We start from the raw sequence: 16,506 nt of genomic DNA, 5'->3' as shown, positions 1-16,506 counted from the left end.
TGAACACAAACTCTTTTCTATCCTCCAGGTACTATGGACCAAATCTTCAAGCATTAAGAAACAGCGTTCATTCCCACTCATTTCCATACTGGCCTTTGATTCGATGCAGATACCTATTATAGTAGCATGCCTTATCTACAGCATTATGTGTATTTGCTGTCACAATAAAGTATATCTTGTCTTGCAAATTCAAAACACACACATGGCCAGGCACGGTGGCTCACGCCTGTAATCCCAGCACTTTGGGGGGCCAAGGTGGGTGGATCACGAGGTCAGGAGATCAAGACCATCCTGGCTAACATGGTGAAACCCCATCTCTACTAAAAATACAAAAAATTAGCCCGGCGTGGTGATGGGCACCTGTAGTCCCAGCTACTCCAAAACAACAACAACAACAACAAAACCCAACAAAAACAACCCCGAAAACACACACATGCAAACTCTAATAGTGAATGAAGGGCACAGTTCTAGGCTGGGACTAAAAGGAGATCTACTATAGAACAAAGAAAAGTAGAACTTCTCCTTTGTTTTCTCTTTTACTCATTATTTCAGAGGTAGACACCGAAGCCACACTCGTAACCCCACTTACTTCTCCCACCCCAAGTTTGGGGGGTTTCTTTCAGAGCTTTTTCAGAAAACGGGTTAATGGAGAGGCTGGAATCCCCCATCTCTGGGCCCCCTTCTCTCCGGGCTCCAGGACACTGAATCTGCAACTTGGATGACCCCCCGTCCTTCCCACCTGGCCCTTTGAGCCAAAGATTTCCAGGGGAATTTCTCCATTCTGATGTCCTACAGGTGGGACCAGCTACACAATTTGCAGGTCCGAATGCAAAATAAAAATGCGAGGCCCTTTGTTTGAAAAGTATTAAGAATTTCAAGATAGCAACAGCAGAGCATGAAACCAAGTATGGGGCCCTATGTGACTGCTAGGTCACAGTCCAAGAAACCTACTCAGCCCACAAGCTCTGGGGCTTGCTGGCCAACATTACATTCCCCGGTAAGAAACTCGCTGTCTTGCTCAGCTCAGGCCACTATAACAAAATGCCATAGATTGAGTGGCTTATAAGCAACAGAAATTTATTTCTCACAGTTCTGGAAACTTGAAATCCAAAATTAAGGCATTGACAGATTAGTGTCTGATGAAGGCCCACTCTCTGGTTCATAGATGGCACCTTCTCACCTATTCTCACATAGTAGAAAAGGACAAGGTAGCTCGTTGGCCTCTTTTATGAGGGCACTAATCCCATTCATGAATTGTTCTACCCTCGTGACCTAATCACCTCCCAACAGGACGACCTCCTAATACCATCACACTGGTAATCAGCCTTCAACATATGAATTTTGGGGGGACACAGACATTCAGACCATAGCACTTGCTTAATTCAATTAAGATTTCCACTTTCTTAAAGTGTGAGGTGGAGAAAAATGCTCAAGATATTTGGCTAGGAATCTCCCCATGAGGTGGCCTGTTACAGCTTCTAAAATCCTCCCGGGTAGGTATCAGAGTGCTGAAACACAGCACAGGGTAGCACCCTGCCCGAGAGCATTGTCACTAAAGTCAGTCTGCTTGGGTTTAAATGCCAGTTCCCTGCTCACTAGGTTGACTTGGGCAAAGTACTAAACTTCTCTGTTTTTCAGTTATCTCACTATAAAATTGGGGTATTCATGCCAACTTCATATGGCTGGGGCAGTGATTATATAAAATAATCTATGCAAAATGCTTGGTACAGTGCCAGGTACATGATTTGCTCTCAGTCGAAGTCAGCTGTTATTTTATTTCTACTCCACTCTGGTATACTTGGGAGGATCCACAGGGGCACCAGAGAGGCAGTATCTACAGGCAGATGTGTTTTTTTTTTTTAATTTTTTATTTTTTTTTGAATTGGAGTCTCGCTCTGTCGCCCAGACTGGAGGGCAGTGGTGCGATCTTGGCTCACTGCAAGCTCTACCTCCCGGATTCACGCCATTCTCCTGCCTTAGCCTCCCAAGTAGCTGGGACTACAGGTGCCCGCCACCACACCCGGCTAATTTTTTGTATTTTTAGTAGAGACAGGGTTTCACCGTTTTAGCCAGGATGATCTCCATCTCCTTACCTCGTGATCTGCCTGCCTCGGCCTCCCAAAGTGCTGGAATTACAGGAATGGACCACTGCACCTGGCCCGGATGTTTTATAATATTGTTTTTCAATAAGGTTCTTTTTTGCTATAAAATGAATGACTATTGTGAGGCTTGGAAACTATAGAAATGTGTAAAGAACAATATAAAAGTCACCCGTAATCTTACATCCAAATATAACCACTTTGATAATTTTTGATTACTTTCCTTCCAGATCAATACACATTTAATTTCTTTCATATATTTTTGTGTTTACAGTTGAATAGCTTTTATATATCAAGAATTTTTATGCTGATTTATCACTGTCATGACCTTCTCTCCACGGCATTGGTCTTCTACAGCATGATTTTTAGCCTAAATTATACATTTAGTTACACACACCTCTCTAAAATCGAGTACGATATAAAATAACATACTAAGGTAGAAACACTACTTTTGCCACTCTCGTATTTCTTGACATTATTTATTCAAACTCTTCCCACATCTTTATCGCATTAGTGTCTTTGTCTACCCCAGAGCTACTTTTTGGGTTGTCTCACAGTTTTCTAGAGTACATTACCTTCTCTTCTGCTTAAAGTTTTGGAGTTACAGCACTTTTTTTTTTTTTTTGATAGAGTCTCATTCTGTCACCCAGGCTAGAGTGCAGTGGTGCGATCTTGGCTCACTGCAACCTCTGCCTCCCAGGTTCAAGCAATTCTCCTGCCTCACCCAGGCTAGAGTGCAGTGGTGCGATCTTGGCTCACTGCAACCTCTGCCTCCCAGGTTCAAGCAATTCTCCTGCCTCAGCCCTCCGAGTAGCTGGGATTACAGGTGTGTGCCACCACACCTGGCTAATTTTTGTATTTTTTTTAGTAGAGAACGGGTTTCATCATATTGGCCAGGCTGGTCTCAAACTCCTGACCTTGTGATCCGTCCTCCTCAGCCTCCCAAAGTGCTGGGATTATAGGCATGAGCCACTGTGCCTGGCCAGAGTCACAGCACTTTTACAAAATATATTTGCTGCTACTGGAAATTTTATCTTAAAACACAAGTAGAACAGTTAGGTCTACCTAAAACCTAACTACCTAAAACCATTTGGTTCTTCTTTGAAATACAGTGGTAAATGACAGCAGGTAGATTTTTGTGTGTGTGCCATGTGAACTCTAAAACACCCATTTACAGTTTTGCTTTTTAAAAAGGTGGCATTTTAAACAAGTATTACATAAATACAGCATAACATTCAAACAGGAAGATGACTTTTCATTGATCCAAAATTTTCCTTCTCAAGATAGCATAATCTGCCCCCTGCTATTGGATATTTAGGTTGTCTTCCATTTTTTGTGGGGTTTATTTTTTAAATGACTTGAAGAAGGACTAAGAGAGAAAAAGAAAATTGAGATCCACTTCGAAGATAAATGCTATCTTTGACAGTTCTTAGCAGTATCTCTCTGACCTCCTAGAATGGTTACCAAGTTTCCTCTAGCCCCAAAACTGATGCTGCTGCTCAGGGGGCCCAGGCCCTGGGGGAATTGCTGTGGGGATGGGAGGCTATTCTTAAACCAGCCCCTGCTTGCCCCTCACTAAGCTCCAGATGCCCCAGGAGCTGCCAGCAGCAGAAACAGAACCCAAAGGACACCGTTTCAAAGGGCAGATTTGGCAACCAGCCATATGCACAGACAGACCAGCAGCCCCCTCCTTCGCCTGGTTCTGTTATTATATAAGTCAAGGTTTAAGGCCTCCAGGAAGTCACCGGTGAAGATAAATCAAAATTGAAAAAAGAAAGGGAACTAGAATAGGGATAGCCAAGGATAATACTGTGACATCCAGGATTAGAAAAGCCCAACAGGCAAATGCAGTCTTGCCCAGGGACTGTGAGGGACATTGGCAAGGAAGACTTTGAGGCCTGAGGGGAATACAGAAGGAAACAGACCATCTCTCTCCTGAAAATTCTGCCCAATTGCTTAATACCTCAATATCTATCCAGACAGGCAATCAAAGCAAAAATGGACAAATGGGATCCCATCAAGTTAAAAGGCTTCTGCACAGCAAAAGAAACCATCAACAAAGTGAAGAGACAACCCGCAGAATGGGAGAAAATATTTGCAAACTACCCATCTGACAAGGGATTAATAACCAAAATATATCAGGAGCTCAAACAACTCTATAGGAAAAAAATCTAATAATCTGATCAAATAATGGGCAAAAGATTTGAATAGCCATTTCTCAAAAGAAGACATGCAAATGGCAGGCAGGCACATGACTGATCATCAGAGAAATGCAAATGAAAACTACAATGAGATATCATCTCACCCCAGTCAAAATGGCTTATATCCAAAAGACAATAAATGCTGGCGAGGATATGGATCCCTCATACACTGTTAGTGGGTATGTAAATTAGTACAAGTACTCTGGAGAACAGTTTGGAGGTTCCTCAAAAAGCTGAAAATAGAGCTACCATATGGTCCAGCAATCCCACTGCTGGGTATGTACCCAAAAGAAAGGAAATCAGTGTATCAAAGAGATGTCTACACTCCCATGTTTGTTGCAGCACTGTTCACAATAGCCAAGATTTGGAAGCAACCTAAGTGTCCATCAACAGATGAATAAAGAAAATGTGGTAAATATACACAATGGAGTACTATTCAGTCGTAAAAAAGAATGAGATCCTGTCATTTGCAACAACATGGATGGAACTGGAGGTCATTAATGTTAAATGAAATAAGCCAGGTACAGAAAGACAAACATCACATTTTCTCACTTATTTGTGGGATGTAAAATTAAAAACGATTGAACTCATGGAAATAGAGAGTAGGAGGATGATTACCAGAGGCTGGGAAGGGTAATGGGGGTTGAGGGGAAGGTGGGGAAGGTTAATGGGTATTAAATAGGAAGAATAGGCCTGGGCGCGGTGGCTCACGCCTGTAATCCCAGCATTTTGGGAGGCCGAGGCAGGTGGATCACGAGGTCAGGAGATTGAGATCATCCTGGCTAACACAGTGAAACCCCATCTCTACTAAAAATACAAAAATTAGCTCGGCGTGGTGGTGGGCGCCTATAGTCCCAGCTACTCGGGAGGCTGAGGCAGGAGGAGAATGGGGCGAACCCAGGAGGTGGAGCTTGCAGTGAGCCAAGATGGCGCCACTGCACTCCAGCCTGGGCTACAGAGTGAGACTCCGTCCCAAAAAAAAAAAAAAAGAATGAACAAGGCCTACTATCTGATAGCACCACAGGGTGACTATAGTCAATAACAACTTAATTGTACATTTTAAAATAACTAAAAGAATGTAATTGGATTGTTTGTAACACAAAGGATAAATGCTTGAGGGATGGATACCCCATTCTCCATGATGTGATAACTTCACATTGCATGCCTGTATCAAACATCTCATGTACCCCATAAATATATATACCTATTATGTAACTCACTAACATTAAAAATACATTTTTTAAAAAAGGTACCTCTCTAGTTGGTTTTGTGAAAGTGATCCAAGCCTCATGGAGGGATGAGCTTTTTTTGGTGATTGAGGATTCAGGATGTTCAGAATGAAGTTACAGCCAAGGAGCTCTTAAGGAACTTAACATCATGTCACTGAATGCAAAGTTGTAAAGCGATGTGCAGTAGTGGGCCATTATCTAGTATTTCCACCATGCTGACATGATAGATACACATAACTTCAAGAGCACAGATAATGGTAAAGTATGGTAAAATAACCAGGATGAGTTTTTTTGTTTGTTTTTGGGGTGTTTGTGATGGAGTCTCACTCTGTTGCCCAGGCTGGAGTGCAGTGGTGCCATCTCCACTTACTGCAACCTCCGCCTCCCCGGTTTAAGTGATTCTCCTGCCTCAGCCTCCTGAGTAGCTGGGACTACAGGTACGAGCCAGCTTGCCTGGCTAATTTTTGTATTTTTAGTAAAGACGGGGTTTTGCCATGTTGGCCAGGCTGGTCTCAAACTCCTGACCTCAGGTGATCCGCCCGCCTCGGCCTCCCAAAGTGCTGGGATTACAGACATGAGCCAGCACATCCAGCTGGAAGGAGTTTTACCTATAGCAAACTACCTTTGTTTTTACTGTAATTTACTTAACTGTAAGTTTATATAAGTTCATTCTTAATAATAGGTGTATAACTCCCAGCTTGCAAAATTCCTGAAAATTTGCCATTCAGCTTCCATGAGCCAGTACTAGTGAGCACTCCACTCTGCCTTTTGCCCTCCCCGTCACCGAAATGCCTCGGTCCCCACTTCACTGTAGAGTCAGCAGAGCATCTTGAGGAAAGTAAAAGGAATCATGTTCAGACTGTTCCCTCATTTCTCCATTTCTTTCATGAGCCAACCATGGACCCATCTTTAAAATTGTTTTAATTATGGAATGTGGTAGCTGTGCCCATCTTAAAAGGTATAGACAATGATATAATGAGCATTTGAAAACTACCCAGTTTGACAAGATAAAACACTGAAAATTCACTTGAAGCTTCCTGTGTATCCTCCTACTCACATCCTTCTCCCTCTTCCTCAGAGGTTACCACTGTCCTGATTTTGATATTTAACATTCTCACACATATCTGTATAATTTTAGTACATATTACATATATTACATACTGCCTAGTACATATGTATATATGTATGAGTATATTCATGTATATACAGTAAATCTTCATTTAAGGTCACAATAGGTTCTTAGAAACTTCAACTTTAAGCAGAATGACTTAATGTCCTTGAATAACGTCTTCTCACTCAATATAATTTTGTTATAACATTGATGAGGAAAAAAATGGCTTTTTTGTTGTGTTGTTTTGTTTTGAGACAGGGTCTTGCTCTGTCACTCAGGCTGGAGTGCAGTGGTGCGATCAAGCTCACTGCAGCCTCTATCTCCTGGGATCAAGCCATTCTCCCACCTCAGCCTCTTGAGTAGCTGGGACTACAGGCATGTGCAACTATGCCTGGCTAATTTTTTTTATTTTTAGTAGAGAAAAGGTCTTGCTATGTGGCTTAGGCTGGTCTCAAACTCCTGAACTCAAGCAGTCCTCCCATCTTGGCCTCCAAAAGTGCTGGGATTACAGGCATCAGCTACAACGTTCAGCCAAAAAAAATTGGTTTTGTCATACAACATTATGCTCATAGTCAAAAACCAAAGTTTCCAAAAGCCTATGGACAATGTTAAGTGAGGATTCACTGTATATGTATATATAGTACTGTTTCCAGTTTCTTTTTACAGATAGGAAACCACAGAAAACTCAGAGTCCAGCTGGTTTGCATATCTCCTTTTGATGTTTTTTCAAAGGTTCTGATTCTGAACGGTTACTCAAAACAGGCTTGGAGGTAAAACTGGCCCCTTTATTTCTAGCCTATGGAGAGTTTAGACAAGATAGTGTCTATTTGCCCATTTCCAGCACAGAGAAGTCTTTTTTTAAGACTTCCAGATGACGGCCTGTCTTGTATCCCTGTGAATGCCATCAGTGGCAGACCATGGGTGTCACCGGAGATTCCATCTTCAGGTTCTTCGTGGTCATCCTTTATCAATGCCATTATGAAGACATCTTACTCATTGAATCCCTTACTAACAATAATTTCTGTCCAAGAGGTAAGAGCTTACATAGTATTTCTATTTTATCCCTTTTTAAAAAATGACAAATATTGACAAGCACCAAGACAGGAAGATGTTATTTATGAAGATTGTCGTGAGCTAAAAATCTCAAGATGGAGATTTGTGATTCTTTATCGAACTTGATTGTAAAAGTTTTTATCAAGTACTGTCAGACTTATGAGCTGGGAAGAGACTTCAGATTTATAACTTGGTCCTAAATAGGCAACAGCAGATACAAAATCTTAGAATATCAGCTTTGAAAATGTTAAATTGAGAGTTCGAGCAGTTTTCACTTTATGAACTGGCACATTGTAGAATGCGAAGGCTATATTGATTTCTGACAGAGGAACTTGTCTCTAAAATGAATTTGAGCCTTTTCATATCCATTTCATTCTAAAGGCACATTTTAAGAAATGTCCTCTTCATTTCCATTTAGTGTGTGTGACTTAATTGGAGAAGACAGCTTTACAGAGAAGGACCTCTCCCTGTGAGTGTGTTGGGGTCACTGCAGGGGTGGAGAACAGCACTAAAGAGATTTTCTAAATGACATGAAGTTCATTTGGTAGATTTTTTCCCCAGTGTTCCAGTTCAAGACGTTTCAAAGCCCTTTCCATGGGTCATTTTTGCAATGGAGTACCAGGAGGAAATGCGTTCTTTGTCTCCTTAATTTTTTCACCACCCATACCTGCCTGGAGAGGCCTCCTCAGTGCTCTGCCTGCCTTTCTCAATTGCCTTTCTGAGAATGCAGAGTTCTTGGGGATGGGAGGGCCTCAGCCATCCCTGGCCTGATAAGCAGTGAAGGACAAAGTCTGGGAACATTCTTAGCCATGCAGAAACCCACTTTGGCATACATTCTGCGTGTCATTAGGCAGATTACCAGGGTAGCTTTTTTGCTTAGAATTCCAGTCCACTGATATCTGTGTAGATACCCAAAATTGGCTGGCAAAAAAAGCCATCCTACGGAGGTCTTAATGTAGCCTCTATCTTCTGTGACCAAAGGATGCTGGAAAGAAGCCTCTACTCCAAGAATATCCTCTGTTTAGCTGCCATTACAAATTGCCTGAAATTTAGTGTCTTCAACAACACAAATTTATTCTCTTTACTGTTCTAGAGGTTGGAAATCCAAAGTATTAGTCTGTTCTCATGCTGCTAATAAAGACATACTCGAGACTGGGTAATTTATAAAGGAAAGAGGTTTAATTGACTCACAGTTAAGTATGGCTGGGGAGGCCACCGGAAACTTACAATCATGGCAGAAGTGAAGCAAACCCATCCTTCTGAGACAACCAAGTATAGAGGGATCCCCAGAGAACCTCCAACCAGCCTGTGCACTGGGAGAACAGGGTGGAGCTGTGGGAAGTTTGCACCCTTTGCAGGGGAGTGGAGCCTGGCCTCTCCTGTTCCAGGGTGGTAACCTGGAATTCAATCTGTGAGATGAGGGCCTGTTAACAGGAACCCCTCTCTCTCTCTTTGCTACGTTGTTTTTCCTTTTTCTTTTTGCCCAATAATTCCATTTTTCTCACCTTTCAAAGTGTGAAGATTAGTGCGAGCCTAATCTTTTCTGGTCATGTGACAAGAACCCTAAGGAGAAAATTCTACAACACTTCTTCACATGGCGGCTGGAAGGAGAAGAATGAGAGCCGAGTGAAGGGGGAAAGCCCTTTATAAAACCATCAGATCTCATGAGAACTCACTATCAGGAGAACAGTATGGAGGAAACTGCCCCCATGATTCAATTATGTCCACCTGGCCCCGCCTATGTCACATGGGGATTATCACAATTCAAGATTTGGGTGGGGACCCAGAGCCAAACCATATCATCCAAGATGGGTCTTACAGGACTGAAATCAAAAGCTGCCTTCCTCTTGGAGGCTCCAGGAGATAATCGTTTCCTTGCCTTTTCCAGCTTTTAGAGGCCTTCTGAATTACTTGACTCATGGCCTCTTCACATCTTCAAATTGCACCAGCCCAGCATCTGCTTCTGTCATCACACATTGTCTCTGTCCTTCTGACCTCCTGCCTCGCTCTGATAAGGATCCTTATGATTACATTGAGCCTACCCGGATAGGCTCAAGATCCTTAATCTCCACTGCTCAACAGCCTTAATGTAAGCACATCTAAAGTCCCTTTTTCCTATGAGGTAACACATTCACAGGTTCTGGGGATTAAGATGTGGACATCTTGGGGTTAGGGGGTCATTAGCCCCTCATACCTCCCAACTACTAAACTGAAATTTTGCCATTTGAGAGACATTTCTTTTGGTATTAAATTTTGTATTTTTAAGAGTCCTTTTTAAAACACAAATGTGCTTGGTAAAGCTGGTGCTAAGACAGTATTTGACAGAGAGCCCTGGCCTGCCCTGGAGTTCCCCTCTTCCCTTAATTCTTCCATTCAGTGAGGCTGAATTAGGCTGGCCTGCGGAGGCCTCTGTGAGGTGTTCCCATCCTGGCCCTACAAACCATGAGAAAAGAAGGAAAATGGCCAGGCGCGGTGGCTCACACCTGTAATCCCAGCACTTTGGGAGGCCGAGGCGGGTGGATCACGAGGTCAGCAGATCGAGACCATCCTGGCCAATATGGTGAAACCCCATCTGTACTAAAAATACAAAAATTAGCTGGGTGTGTTGGCACATGCCTGTAATCCCAGCTACTTGGGAAGCTGAGGCGAGAGAATCGCTTGAACCTGGGAGGCAGAGGTTGCAGTGAGCCGAGATTGCACCACTGCACTCCAGCCTGGTGACAGAGTGAGACTCCTTCTCAACAACAACAACAACAACAAAAGAAAATAAGATCATAAGATTACATTAATGAATAGGTCATTTAACTGATCAGAAGAGAGATACTTAGAGTCACCTTAAAGAAAGAGAATAGCCCCCAGGCCAGGAAGATCCCCATTTAGCCAGATTGAAGGAATTATTCTGGAATGTCTTAAACAGAAGCAAAGCCGTCTGGCAAGGAGGCCTAGGAATGAGGAGGCATGATGTCTGCAGTCCCATGTACCACATATCTCTGCCTGCCCCTCCGCTTCCGCTCTCACCTTCTCCACCCTGCTCTGTGATCTAAGAGGCTGGCCTCTACAGACTGTCAGCTGGCCCTCTGGGTTCCCGCTGCGTCCAGCCAATGGGAGGCACAAGCAGGATCGGGGACAGGAGGTGAGAGAAGCCAGGGGATTTCTTCCCCAGGTTCCCTCCCTGTTAGCCTATGTTTTGCAGTGGCTGTATTCCTCTATCAAGGGCTGTGATCCTGGAGAAATGCCCTCCCTTGGAGCTGCAACTACAGTTCCCTCCAGGTCCTGGTAACTCCTTCCTCCTTTTGCCCTTGAGGTAGGGATGACTCCCATGGTTGCTAGATTAGCGGTGCTTCACCATCCCTTATTGGTTTTGAGATATGTTGGAAAAGAATCCTTTCCTTAAATTCTGAAATGACTATCCCCTTTTGAGTGTGACATTTTATTTCCTAGTCTGATATCTACCATATCCTAGCACTACCCAGAAGACAGCATGCTTAGATTAATGGGGACACGTGTCTAGTCATTGTGGCAGGCAGTCCTTCATCATGGAGGTGACAGCCCCAGATCTTAGAGCTCAATGAGAATAAACTCTGGTCTTCCTATCTCTACCTGCACTGATTCCAGGAGCCCTGAAAGACCAGCCAATACCTTGATTCCCCAGGTATCTTCTTGTCCTGTGAGAGGAAAGATCTGGTCAAGCTAAAGTCAGCTTAGCTGGTTTATGACTTTTTTTTTTTTTTTTTTTTTTTTTTTTGAGACAGTGTCTGGCTCTGTCGCCCAGGCTGGAGTGCAGTGGCACCATCTTGGCTCACTGCAACCTCTGTCTCCCGGGCTCCCAGGTTCAAGCGATTCTCCTGCTTCAGCCTCCCAAGTAGCTGAGATTACAGGCGCCCAGCACTATGCCTGGCTAATTTTTGTATTTTTAATGGAGACAGGGTTTCACCTTGTTGGCCAGGCTGGTCTTGAACTCCTGACCTCAGAGGATCCACCCACCTCGGATTATAGGTGTGAGCCACCACACCCAGCCCATGTCTTATTATACTTTAGTAAATTGGATTTTTTTGTTTGCATTTCTTTCTTTGAGCTTCATTACTACAAATCACCATCCTGCATCCAGTCAAATTTGAGGCATGAGAAGATGGAGTGTCTGCATTAGCAAGGCTGGGGACAGACCAGACGCTGGGCCACAGCGAATACTCCAAGGTGCATGCCATCTTGCAAGGCTGCCTGGTAGCCAGGCCCTCTGTCACCTGCAATATGTGTCTTAGCACACATTTGCTTTTAGACTTCTACAGCCTTTCATATCCTATCCTCCACTGGGCTAACATTTTAAAATCCTTCCACAGGCTGTTATCAGCTAACACCTTGCAGGGATTATGACAGCTGGCTCAGAGGAGGAACACGTGGAAATGGAACATGGTCCAATGCTTGGAAAGAGAGGGACGTGGAAGAGGGTAGGGAGGTGAATTTGAGGAAGGAAGAGACTGACAATAAAGGAGCAGTCAACTTGACCAGTTTTTGCAGCTTTCCCCTGGAGCTTTCAATCCCTATTTTCCCTCGCATAGGTCTGGGTTCTAGTCTTGGCTCTCCACTACTTTCCTACCTGTGTGACCCTTATCTTCTCCAGAAATCTGTTTCTTCAACTGAAAAGGGAATACTAAAAATCAAGGAGTCTATTCTAGGTGCATTAATCATGTTATATTCAAGTACTTTTTTTTTTTTGAGACAGAGTCTCACTCTGTTGCCCAGGCTGGTGTGCAATAGTGTGATCTCGGCTTACTGCAACCTCTGCCTCCCAGATTAAAGTCATTCTCCCGCCTCAGCCTCCCTAGTAGCTGGGATTACAGGCGTCCACCACCACACACCCGGCTAATTTTTGTATTTTTAGCCGAGATGGGGTTTCACCATGTTGGCCAGTCTGTTCTCCAACTCCTGACCTTAGGTGATCTGCCCGCCTTGGCCTCCCAAAGTGCTGGGATTACAGGCGTGAGCCACCAAGCCCGGCCTCAAGTACTTTTAAAAATGTATATCCCAGTGGCATTTAGTTGGGAAGTAGAAATTCTGTTTGAAGTGGGCTCTTTTGGCTTCAGAACACGAGGTCAAATGAACTTACACTTGGAATCCAGCTCCACTGTGTGACCCTGAGCAAGTTATTTAACCTCTCTGAACCTCAATTTCCTCATTTGTAAAGCAAGAATAATGCCACCTACCATGTATAATTGTAAGGATTATGTGAGATAACGTGAACCAGACATAAGCCAGGATCTCACATCACCCACTCTCTGCACAGAGTTACATTAGAAGACAGCTGTAAAACCAAACATAATTTATAAAGTTTTCTAAGAGTACTAGTGTCACTCAAATAACATAAAAAGGGGATCCAATGTACAATCCACAGCAACATTTCTTAAAATCTCTCTTCTTCTGCCCAATTCCCCTACTTTCACCCACCATCTGCTCTAGAATCTCAACTCTAGTAAACTCTCCTCACCACTAGACTTGACAGATTTAGCAAAACCAAAATAAAATAAACCAAACAACAAAAAAGTATGCCCCCATTAAATTTAAATTTCAGCCAGGCACAGTGGCTCACACCTGTAATCCCAGCATTTTGGGAAGCCGAGGCGGGCGGATTACGAGGTCAGGAGTTTGAGGCCAGCCTGGCCAACATGGTGAAACCCCATCTCAACTAAAAATACAAAAATTAGCTGGGCGCTGTGGTGGGCACCTGAAATCCCAGCTACTTGGGAGGCTGAGGCGGGAGAATTGTTTGAACCCGGGAGGCGGAGGTTGCAGTGAGCCGAGTTCATGCCATTGCACTCCAGTCTGGGTGACAGAGCAAGACTCCATCTCAGAAAAAATAATAATAAAAATAAATACATTTAAATTTCAGTTACACAATGAATATTATTTTTTAGTACAAATATGTCCCATGCAATATTTGGGACATACTTACCCTAAAAACTACATGATTATACTAAACCATCCTTTGTTGTTTATCTGAACTTCAAATTTCACTGGTGTCCCACATTTTGTCTGGCAACCCTACCCAATACTGGATCCACAAATTTTTGTTCTGCTTTTCACTCCTCCCCATCCCATATGTGTTATGTACATCAACTTAGCTAAGTTTCTCTCACTTCATTTTTAAATTTTTACCTACACTTTGCTCACTATCAGCGTTCTCCATAATAGAGGAGACTTCGGAGCTGCCCCAGTAAGAAGAAGCCTTCTGCTTCCCCCGCCTTCCGCTATCCATTCCCCTGATGCTACGCCTTTTTAAAAAGCACAGTAGCCAGGAAAACCCTTAGAGGGCAAGAGAGAGGAAGAAACTAATTGGACAGAGACTAAATTTTTGTGAGTGTTAGGGAGTGAAAGTTAGCTCTCATACCATAATAAAGTATTCAGCACAGGGTCTGGTATAGCATAAGCACAAATACCTGCTTCTTACTTCTTCTCATCGGTGTTATCAGATGGACATCCCTTCCCACCCTGTCAGCCAAATCTGAGGCCTTATTCTTTTTTTTTTTTTTTTAGACAGAATCTCGGTCTGTCACCCAAGCTGGAGTACAGTGGCACGATCTCGGCTCACTGCAAGCTCCGCCTCCCGGGTTCACGCCATTCTTCTGCCTCAGCCTCCCAAGTAGCTGGGACTACAGGCACCCGCTACCACGCCCAGCTAACTTTCTGTGTTTTTAGTAAAGACGGGGTTTCACCTTGTTAGCCAGGATGGTCTCGATCTTCTGACCTCGTGATCTGCCCGCCTCAGCCTCCCGAAGTGCTGGGATTACAGGCGTGAGCCACCGCGCCGGGCCCAGGCCTTATTCTTTATAAGACACCCCAGGGAGCTTAAAAGAGGCTGGGCCACTTCCTCACTCCCACAAGAACTGTGGTGGTTCCAACCCCTTTGGGTCTGAATCCATTGCAGCTCTGAGTCCCCTTCGCTCCAGGATCTGTCCCAGTGCCCTTGCTAGGAAGCCCCAGGTAATCACAGCATCATGCTGTTCACGGGGTCACATGATCTGCTCTCCTGCCGACCCAGGAAGTTTGAGATTTCCAAAGGCTTCCCAGTGAGCCAGGAGGCCCCTTTGGGGACAGTGGCCTCGGTTCCCTTTAGAAGATGCTGCAGCACAACTGCTGCTGAGCACAGTAATATTCCTCCATCCCGGGGCCACCTGAGGGAGTTAAATTCCCATTACAAAAGCAAAGCCTACTGAACTGAAAGAGATGTTGGTCCCCAGCACTAGCAAGAGCCGAGCCTCATTCCCAAAGGGGTGCCAGGCCCATTAAAGCTTTCCACAGCTGATTGCTCACCTGCTCTTCATTTTCTACTTCACTCGGTGCACTAAACAGTGTCCTGGGGAGAAGGACCCAGCAGAACAAAGCGGTAAAATTGAACATTTCCCTCAGTCCTCTTTGAGGCAGACCCTCCAGGCTAACTTGATGAGGGAAATGTAGCTTCATTCCTTTCTCTTTTTTACTTCTACAAATGGGAATCTAATGTGGGACAGATCAGACCGAAGGCTTCATCTCCCCTTGTAACTATCGAGGAGTGTCTCTACTGTTCTTCCTTCCTATAGCATTGCTACTTCCCAAAAAGCATCCGACAAGAAAAAGAAACAAAGCCTTCAAAAAAAAGTCTTACACTTCCTAATTTCAATTCATTTTAACAAATATAGCCTGCAAAGGACTAACCCATCTCAGGGGATTAAAAAAAAATAGGATTAAGCCTGCCCTGCTCTCCAGGGACTCACAGTTTTGTGATTCAGACATAAGCAGCATAAAAGCAGGCAGGTCCCACCAAGGCAGGCGAGCTGTGCGCAGGGCAGGAACAGGCCAGGGAGAAGAACTGGATTTAGAACCTCAAAAAGAGGAGCAGTGTTGGGGTATGTGGGGTTTGCTTTGTTGTTGTTGTTGTTGTTGTTGTTTCATGCGTATGTGTATGTGTGTTTGTGTATGCGTTACTTTCCTTTTCTCTTTCTCCACTCTTTATCATCAAACCCAAACCCAACACCATCACTACCAACTACTGGGATGGCCAAACTTGGACTTCATAATCCTCCAAACCCCTCAACATTTGTCCCATGTCTGACTCTAGAAAGCAGACCACTTGACGTAGCTGGTCTGGCTTTTCCTATAGATCTTTCTGTCTATAAGAGGTGCAGCATGCAAATATGTATATATGTACATACACACATATATATAAATTGAGCCCTTCCTTTGTTAAGCACTGGGAAAATGGCTCTGGAACACAGCCACAAGCAAAACACCTAGACTCCACCTTTATGGAGCTAAGCAGAGCAGTGGTTGAGCATAGAGTAGAACTGAGAATGCACACACTCTGGAGTTGAACAGAGCTGGGTTGTCTTACCAGCCAAGAGACCTTAGGCTAATTAAATTCTCTGTGACTCAGTTGGTTGATGCATAAAATGGGGACAATAATGCCCACCTCATGGACTTGTCATGAGGTTGAAATGAGATGTGCCTGGGTACTCAGTGTGTGTCAGCCCTATGACTAGTGTTAATGATGGTATTTTAGTATCAAGCATTTTGGCACCTAATGATAATACTGATGGTATACCGTGCTTTGCTGTTTCAAATTGTTTCACATGTGTCTGTTTCATTTCACCAACAGCTTCATAAGCCTCTTGAGGGCACAACAGCAAGAGGCATATCATATGTATTCAACAAATAGCTATCAAATTTAGGTTGCAGGAGACTGTGGAATATTTTCTGCAAAGCCACTGAGGTTTCTGTTTTAGGCAAGAGCAAAGGGGGTCAGAGAATTTCCACTGCTGAAATGCCAACTGCACATGTTTGCT

This window comes from Pongo abelii, chromosome 15 (assembly GCF_028885655.2).
Source record: "Pongo abelii isolate AG06213 chromosome 15, NHGRI_mPonAbe1-v2.0_pri, whole genome shotgun sequence".
NCBI lineage: Eukaryota > Metazoa > Chordata > Mammalia > Primates > Hominidae > Pongo > Pongo abelii.
Note: the sequence above shows the minus strand (reverse complement) of the source record.